The sequence below is a fragment of the Myxocyprinus asiaticus genome, chromosome 3 (genome assembly GCF_019703515.2).
Source record: "Myxocyprinus asiaticus isolate MX2 ecotype Aquarium Trade chromosome 3, UBuf_Myxa_2, whole genome shotgun sequence".
NCBI lineage: Eukaryota > Metazoa > Chordata > Actinopteri > Cypriniformes > Catostomidae > Myxocyprinus > Myxocyprinus asiaticus.
Genome location: NC_059346.1, coordinates 60,792,276 through 60,801,516, shown reverse-complemented (window position 1 = coordinate 60,801,516; position 9,241 = coordinate 60,792,276). Strand labels below are relative to the sequence as shown.

The following is a 9,241-nucleotide window of genomic DNA, read 5'->3' as shown; positions in this document are numbered from 1 at the left end:
GGGAGAAGAGCAGTGGAGAGAGAACACATCCCTGAGGAGCACCAGTGCTAATAGTGAGGGTCCCAGATGTGAATTTTTCCAGTCTCACTAGCTGCTGCCTATCTGTCAGAAAGCTGTTGATCCACCGTCAGATTGTGGTTGGTCAGTTTGATTGCGAGAAGATCAGGCATGATGGTATTGAAGGCTGACTGAACTGAAGTCCACTAATAGGATCCTTGCATAAGTCTCAGGTCTGTCGAGGTGTTGCAGGATATAATGCAGTCCCATGTTGACAGCATCAACACAGACCTGTTTGCTCAGTAAGCAAACTGAAGGGGGTCTAGCAGGGGTCCAGTGATGTCCTTCAGGTAGCCAAAACCAGTCTCTCAAATGACTTCATGACCACAGATGTGAAAGCGACAGGTCTGTAGTTATTAAGTCCTGTGATTTTGGGGTTTTTGGGGACCAGAATGTTGGTGGAGCTTTTGAAGCAGCAGGGAACTTCACACTGCTTCAGTGATCTACTGAATATCTGTGTGAAGATGGGGGCCAGTTTGTCAGCGCAGACTTTCTGACAGGCATGTGAGACACCGTCTGGGCCTGAAGCTTTCCTCGTCTTTTGTTTACAGAAGACCCGGCACACATCTGCCTCACAGTGCATAAGTGCAGGTTGAGTAGCAGGAGGGGGGTTCCAGGACCCAGCTAACAAAAAAAGGTCCTCAGAACATCCCCTAAATAGCCTCTATGAACGTCCCACGAACGTCCATGTGTAGGGTCCTCTTGCCGTCTTCCGGACGTTCAAGGGGACATTCACAGCACATCCATTGAGGACGTTTAGGGGACGTTCACAGGATGTCCATTCAGGACGTTTAGTGGACATTCACAGAGGCCATTTAGGGGACGTTCTGAGGACCTTTTTTGTTAGCTGGGACTTTCACTTAAAGTCCTTTGAACATCATTTTATTTTACTTCTCGGCTAACCAAAGAAAAATACACGTGAGAAATTGTTAGGAACAAAGTACATTTATTTTATTTTGAACAATCGTAAAGGTGCTGTGCTCTTTCTGTTTGTGTGTGTGTGTGTGTGTGTGTGTGTGTGTGTGTGTGTGTCAGGCAAACACGCTTATAGCAGTTGTGTGTGTGTGTCTCTGGTTGTCAGCTGTGGGGTTATTCCGATGGCAATTCTTCCCGTTGGCTTCTAACCTAAAACAACGAAATGAACACATTCTGTAGTGTTATGATTTGATATGTCTAAAATGTTGTCTTGCAATAAAAGCCCTAACAATCTTTTTAAAGGTGAGGGAGACAAAATTCTGCGTTAAAACTGAAAGCATGCCCTCAAGTCTTTTTTAACCTAATATTTTAATTTGTACTTGTTTATGTCATCATTATTGGCATGAACAGTTCACTTAAACGTTAAAGTGGGTAAATTTGGACAGTTGTTACCCATTGTGTATATATGTAAATGCAAACATCATACTGCTTGATCTCATGAGCTATAATGTAACTCATAAAGTAGCTTCGTTTCCATGGCGAGTTTGTCACACACATCTCAGATACAGCTATAGAGATCATGTACTCAGTGTACGAAAAATACCCTCTATGTTTTACTGTGACACCAAGTAAGTTGTCTTATGACATATATTGATTGTTTTTATTATGATCTGTGATATCATTGTGATATTATTGTCTGCAGCGTAAAGCGAAATAAACTTTTTATTAATTAAGTGTGACATTTGGTACTCGATTACGCGCGCATTTGCGTTTTTCATCCTGATCATCCTGATCAAACTGGTTAAACTGGTCCCCCGCCAATCAATTTTATAGCCTATATTATATGTAAAGTGTTCTGCAGCTACTTGTTTAAGGTTGATACAATTGTGTCACCGGCTTATGCAGTGTGTGTATAGTGTAAAATGCTAAAATATACAAGACGAAGCTCAGCCATGTAGGCTTACAAATAAGTAATTGAGCTAATAATCTAGTGTCGTTTCCAGGGCGACCTTGTCACAGGGGCATCTCAGTCACAGATGAGAGATCATCAGCTCAGCGTGTGAAAATGGCCTCTATTCATGTTTTACTGTGACATCAAGTAATGTAACTTGACATATGTTGATCTGTTTATGATCTTTGATATTGTTGTGATATTATTGCCCGCAGCGTAAAGCGAAAGAAACGTTTTGTTAATTATGCGCTACATTTGGAACTCCATTATGCGTTTGATCATCCGGATCAAAGTGGATAAATTTGCAACTCAAGGCCCAAAGCAATAATAATGACAAACAGATACAAATTATAATATATTGTTTAAAAAGTAGATCTCTTAGTGCAGTCTCCACTAAATGTTCACTGACATAAAATGTTGTTTGTGCTGTCTGCCTTTAAATGCAAGTACTTTTGTTTGATTAGTATTCCATATTAACCATTTTATTGACTATAATATATGTACAGTGTTTTGCCATCCATCCATCATCCATAATGCACTCACCTGATTAGCTGTTTTTGCACGATCTGGGGCATGTTTTAGGGTCACAGCATTCATTTCCTCCACACTCTGGGTTTTTTGGCGTGGGTATGCCTTACTGCAGGCACCTTGATTCAATACAGAGATCACAGTTATTAAAACTAGAACTCAGATGTAGAAAGTTCTATTCCAAAAGCATCAAACATTAATCTTTTCAAAATAGACCATTAACTGCTATGAATATTTATGTACTGAGAACTAACAACTTCTACATTTACAATGTACGTTCTTATTTACAACCTATTTACATTTCACATAATTTCTGAGATCTTGGGGATTGACACAGACACATTATTAGTCATTAGTGGCAAGTTTTTAAACTTACGTATGATGACATCATTGATAAGGAGGTGCTGAAATTTAAGTTTTCCCTTTCTCCCTTTGTAACCGTACTGTCCCCATAAGGAGTTATCTCCAATTTTTTCAGCATCCTCCTAATTCCACCTCCCAAGCTGCCTCCACTCTGAAGACACAGATAACGAATCTACAAACAAAAACAATCCGTAATTAAATGGAGTAAATGGTTTTTAAATTATTACAGGTTAACAATGACTAGTAATGTTGCTTGTGTTATGGCACATACCATCTTCTTTCGATAGTCAGGATCTTTCAGCTTATTACACAGCTCTTCTAATTCCTCCACAGTCTTACAAGGCTCCTCTAGCAGCTCTGTAAGATCAGAGACAGAGGTGCTTGGCTTGCTCATTGACTGCTGCATTGTTCCGACCGCTGCTGTGATGTTGTCCTGGATTTGATCTAGTTTCAGTATGATTCTACTCTCCAAACTCTCAAATAACTAGTATATTTCTGTCCAGAATTTGTTTTGAAACATCAATGACATTACTAACTACAGCAATGAAAAAATTAACACTGCCATAAGTCAACACAAGTCTGTTTGGGAGACAATTAATAAAACTGACTGTAAGATAATTATGATGAAATTAAATAGTTACCATCACAAAGAGAATGTGGATCAATCACACTTCCTAAAACAAGTCACAAAAACATTATTTAGATCAATATCTGTATCCATGTGTGTAGTTATCAAAAATATTAAAAAAAAAATTTTTGTGTACCTTGATTCTGCCTGTTTGCAAAAACTGACTGATGTGCCTGCAGTTGTGATGTTGAAGAAGATGGAACTGTAAACACATCACAAAAAAGAAAAACAATCATTAGATTCAAAAATTGAAGATTGTAAGACCCATTATTAGTCCAACAGTTGTGCATGCTTGAGCTTTTCAGTTTTTTAAATTTGTTTACAGGTATAAAAATAATGTTATTAGAATATAGTTTAAATCATGTGGCTATACTTTTGAAAACAAGTATAATGTTTATGTAACATTGTAAGTGCCTCATTGAAACAGAGTTTTTTTTTTTTTTTTTTTTACAGAAAAGGAGAACTGAATTGAAATTACATTTTGTAGTAATCACATTATACCACAAATACTGTAGACTGAGTTTAACCTGTAATATTTCTTTAATTCCATGGAAGTATAACTATTTAAATGACTGAAAACATTTAAACGTACTCACACTTTTTGCTTTTTTTCTTGGTTGCTCCTCATCTAACTCAGAAAAAAACAGCGAGTAGAAAAATCAGAATAGAATAAACATATGAAAGTAAATCATAGTGACCTTACCTTCATCAGGCTCCTCAGCTGAAAAAACAAACAAACAAAAAAACAACAACATTAACAGGGACTTTGAAAGTTTTTTGACATTTCTAAATGTATAGGCCTTCCTAAATTAGGTCATTTTTGCACAACATAGAAAGGGGCTTCTCTGTATTCTTTAGATTATCATCTAACATTTTGTTATAATCAAATATTCAACAGTTGAATAGTTTTTAACTTTCTACTTACACTGTAGAGCTTGACCGTTTATTTATTTTCTTCACTTTCAAACTGGAAATCTCATCTTCAAGGCCAAAAGTAATAGGGCAAGAAATAAGTATTTGATATCAATTAGAAACAGATGCAAAATGGTCCTGTTCTGAATCATTTATACCCACTGTTTAATCTCATATTTAACAATGAATGCAATGACAGTGACATAATAATGATTTCACCTTGAGATGATTCACTGTCCTCTTGAACTGTAAAACAAAATGAGCAAGAAAATATGTATAGACAACATGCATTTTGGCTTCCCTTGATCATTCCAACTTTATTTGTTTTATATGTATGCTTACAATGTTGTGTCTGTTGTGCCCTTCTGGGCTTGCTGGGCTGGAATTCTTCTTCTGCAAGAAACAAAAGTTAAAACTGCAATTGTCTTTCAATGTGAAGAACCTTACCTTATTTACAGTGTCAGCACAGATCTGATACCTCTAAATCGTCCTGGTGGGATGATCTTTCATACACTATTTCCATCAGAGTTCTCAACCTGAGAGGTTTCCAGTGCTTTTTGGGCCCGATATCTTGCCATGTTGTAACTGTCTGTTCTCAAAATAGCACAACTTTTGCTTAATATACATTATATAAACAATTTATATTTTAGGAATGGTTGCCGGTATCTTTTGAGATTAAAAAGAACCTTGGTATTATTTTGCGTACTTACCTGTGTCAGCAAATACTCTGACTGCATATTTTGCCCATAGCTGTTTGTCTGGAATGGCACATTTTTTGACAATGGTCCCAGCATTTGAATTAGGCCAATAACAAAACAATATCTTTCAGACAGAAACAAGAATGTTTTTTTTATTTTTTTATATGTATGTAGTTGACCTTGTTTAATGTTTATCATTTATGTTTTATAAAAAACATATGGACTAAATCCTACCCCATCATTCCACTCTAACCACAAGGATGGTGCCACCTCAACCTCATTTTGCTCAATGAAATGGAGCACAACATAGTGCAGATAAACCTGTAAGTAAAGTTCAGATGAATCTGTAAGTTCAGCTTGCAATACAAACATGAATTGTACAAAATTACCTATTAATAGACAACCACTGGCTACTTTCTCTAACTTCATGCTTAAACTGTGTTTTCCGATAAAAAAAAACAACAAAAACATCTAGGTTGTTTTTGGCCTTGTTTTCTACATGCATGGTCCAGTTTTCAAAAGGGCATATGGCGCTGGAGAGCAAGTCACTAGAAGAAAGGAGGAAGCTGTAGGAGGCAGAGATTCATGGGGTAAAGCTGAAGGAGGTAGAGGCTCAGGGAGCGAAAGGAATACTTCAAGGAATAGTTCAAGGTGAACTACTCCATTTATGTACGTTTTGTCACACCCTAGAAAGTATGAAGTATGGACACCACAATTCTGATCCCATGGTTTTCCTCCACGATGAATGCCCTCCTCTGAAGTGACTTTCTGTCTAGACAAAGTATTTGAGAATGCCTAATGTTAGTCATGTATGTTCCATACAGCTGGGAATCACATGGTGTCATCAGATATGGCTGTAAATTTGTGTACACCCTGCATAACACTGTGCTGTCCACTTCTTCTGACACTACCTCACAACATTGTTCAGGGCTTAACACAAGCACATTGTTTGGGCACTTGAATGACATCAACTTTTCCTTGTTTTCTATCTTCGACTTTGATGTTTCCTCCAGACGATTTGCAACTTGTGCTAAAACATTTTTTCCCAGAGCGGACCAGTTTCTTCATCTGATGAAGATAGCTCTCAAACTTGAATGCACTGCAGTTGTCAAGGCTGCCAAAGTTTTGGGCATCTTCTGCAAGATGCAGCAAGGAATGGACATTGTAAACTAAAAGTGTCTCCCCATATAGCTCCCGTCCTCTCTCCACAAAATATTTCAGCAGCTGGTTTGCATAAGGCCCTTGTGCCTTTGTAAGATCTGGACTTACTAAAATGCAAAGAGCCGTGCTGAAACACAAGAAGTGTTCATGCAGCTGATCTTGTAGAACTCCCTTCAGAACGATCTTCCCTGTGTACAGAGCAAACTGTCTGAACTCTGTTGCTTTCCAACGTTCAATTTACTGCAAGCCCCTTGGCTTCCTGGCAAAGCAGTCAGGAATAGATTTCTTTAGTGTCACCAGCCTCTCGCTTACACGGGTCACATCTCCTGATGACATCCGGAAATCTCTTCTACCTCTTGTCCACAACAGCAGCAACTTTTTCATTACACCAAGACAGCTCTGGTGCATATAATCTATGGGGAATGATTTGATCATGTCAATTGGGAGGACAGAGAAGGGTGAGATCTGCTCTTCTTGATGGTGTTCAGGTTGCCAGCACTCCCTGAATGATTCATCTGTCCTCATGGTCAGGTTATTTGTTTCAGGATATATCATCCGACCATCCCAGGATCCCCTCTGGTTGCATCTATCGCACCCATAGTATCCAGAAAACTGCTTTACACACTTGACCATAGCTTTTGCTGGAGCATCACAGGTAACACATCTTAGTTGGATGTTTAAGCATTTGCCTCCCCAGGTCAGACCATCCTGGATTAGTTCTGCCAATTCCTGAACAGTGTCATTGACAAAGTTTAGAGTTTTGGGTTTGGATGCAGCAGTGGATATGCACAGGGGAAAATGCATTCTGGTGACAAGTTTATGGAACGGAGAACTGGCCAGAGGGATAGGTTTGAGCTTTTGAATAATGGCAGTCCATCAATGTTTATGGAGAGGTCAAGTGACTGCAGATGGTCTGTCACAGCTGCAGGATATTTGCTCAGATGTTTTGAGAGCTGATCTGCCACATTAAACTGTACACTCTCAACAGCATCTTTGGTAAGTTCATAATGGTTCTCGTTTCCAAAGAGTGTCCTTGCGGTATGGGGGAGTTCTGCATGCCCATGTCTTTTAAGGATGTTTAAGAGAGCATCCAAAGCATTATGTTTAACTTGAAACATACATGCCCATTCTGAAAGGTCTTTCCTGAGCGTGGGTGTCATATCTTGTTCGCTCTCAGAACTTGACAAGGCTGGATCTGAAAACATGTTAAGATTATCCACCTCAAAGTGCTGGTTGTGACTAAGGCTGTCACTTTCAGCAGTGTTGGCCATCTCAACTGAACTGATCATTTCTTTGTTGGCTGCCTTCTTTTGTGCCCTTGAAACTCTAGCCCAGATTTTGTTGTACTGCCTCTTATGCTCTTTGGACGTCATCAAACTACTGTACTGGTGTCTCTGCCAATAATTCAATAAATTAAGTTTTTCAATACATTTCCAGATTTAATCTGTTTTTCTCAAACTACCAGTATCAACCATATAACATAATTTGATTTGGTACTGAACTTACCTTTTTGGAGGACATATTTGCCAGAAGTATAAAGGCTGAGAAAACAGAAATAAACATAAGTTAATATATATACATCAAACTATTTAAAACAGGATAAATTAAGAAGCTGCTTAAATGTTGTTACTCAGATGTACCCCCCAACCTTCCACCATACTGTTACAAGTGCTTTTGCTTTTATTAAAGATTAAGTTGGATGTTTACTTGAATATCGTGTTTATATTAAACATAATAAATGACATTTTTTGTGACATAAAGCATATAAAACTAAACTCTTAACACGTGGTTTTGTTTTTAAGTAAACAATTTGTAAAATTTTCCTAGTTAGAATTTTTCATTTAAATGTAAATTTAAATGTAATTAATTTAAATTTGAATGTAGGTTCAAATACCAAACGTATAAAGGTTTAAAGATAATTCCAAAAAGATATGTATTTATACATAAATTCAGGCGTGCAGTTGCACAGGCTACACCCAACTGTGACCTTAAGAATAAGTTAATGAACTATATATTTCTACAAACACAGGAGGTGAATTATTATTGTGATTTGGCCCAAAAGTTACTTGCATTTACGATCCGCTTAAATGACTACTTTTCAGTGTGTTTGCCACAGTATTCAATCCTATACTCCATTTTGATTGTTTTCAACCAACAGACGTTAAGGCCGTTGTGTCAGTTGAAGTATCAAGCGTGAGACGTCATTCCACTGCATTCAAATGTATTTTATTCCCACTCTCAGTCAGGACATATAATGATAAGATAATACACATGATAACAACGAGATATGCTTTCATCTTTCCTGTTACAACACAACTTGTTTCCTTTCTACATACTAGACAGACAGAATTTGATAACATGGGTACATAACCATGAAATGGCAGAATTGAAATCAGCATATTGCTTTTAGTTTTGATGAATTTTAATTATGTGTTGTATAGCTTGAAAATTCATCAGAGTGTGACAAACGTATGTTTTCTATAGATGGGTTCCCTATTAAAGGGAGGCTTGTTGCTGTTTACTCCAGACTCTAAGGCTGACTATGAAACGTCCTATTTGTGAAGACACAGTTGCTGAATCCCATCATAACAATGGAGGATTGCAGGCCACCATGTTGACATGCGAGTCAAAATATATAATTTTTCAACCATATATAACATTTTCAGTGTAGGGACATTCAGTGTCAATTTTCCTGGTTACAATGTTTGAATAATTATACTTAATTATTATTAAGGTATATAAATTATTTGTTAATAAGAAGCTGAGAAGGGGAGCTTCTGGCTGTGGATAAAAAGGACGTTTAAAAAGTAAGCAGAAAGAAAGAATAGGCACCTTGATCGATATTTGGGGAAGGCTTGAGCTGAGGTTTATAAGCCATATGGAACTGGAGGCATGGGGGCACTACATGATACCAGTAGTGCAAGGAGTACACACCTCAGCACCATTAAGTCGCTTCGAGCCGCTTCGAGGCATTATGACATAAAGCCACAACCTTTGAATCTGCCAGTAGTGAGCCTGCAAGGGTAG

The 9,241-nt window shown here is 37.8% G+C and overlaps 1 long non-coding RNA gene across 1 annotated transcript; it reads right to left on the bottom strand.

Moving 5' to 3' along the window:
- Nucleotides 1–2,491: 2,491 nt before the first annotated feature.
- LOC127426511 (uncharacterized) lies at nt 2,492–3,645 on the bottom strand. The gene is made up of 5 exons (XR_007894790.1): nt 3,580–3,645; nt 3,457–3,489; nt 3,087–3,172; nt 2,829–2,987; nt 2,492–2,571 (listed from the first exon to the last, which is right to left on the bottom strand). It is a non-coding gene; the product is annotated as an uncharacterized LOC127426511 (long non-coding RNA).
- Between the last annotated feature and the right edge of the window lie 5,596 nt (nt 3,646–9,241).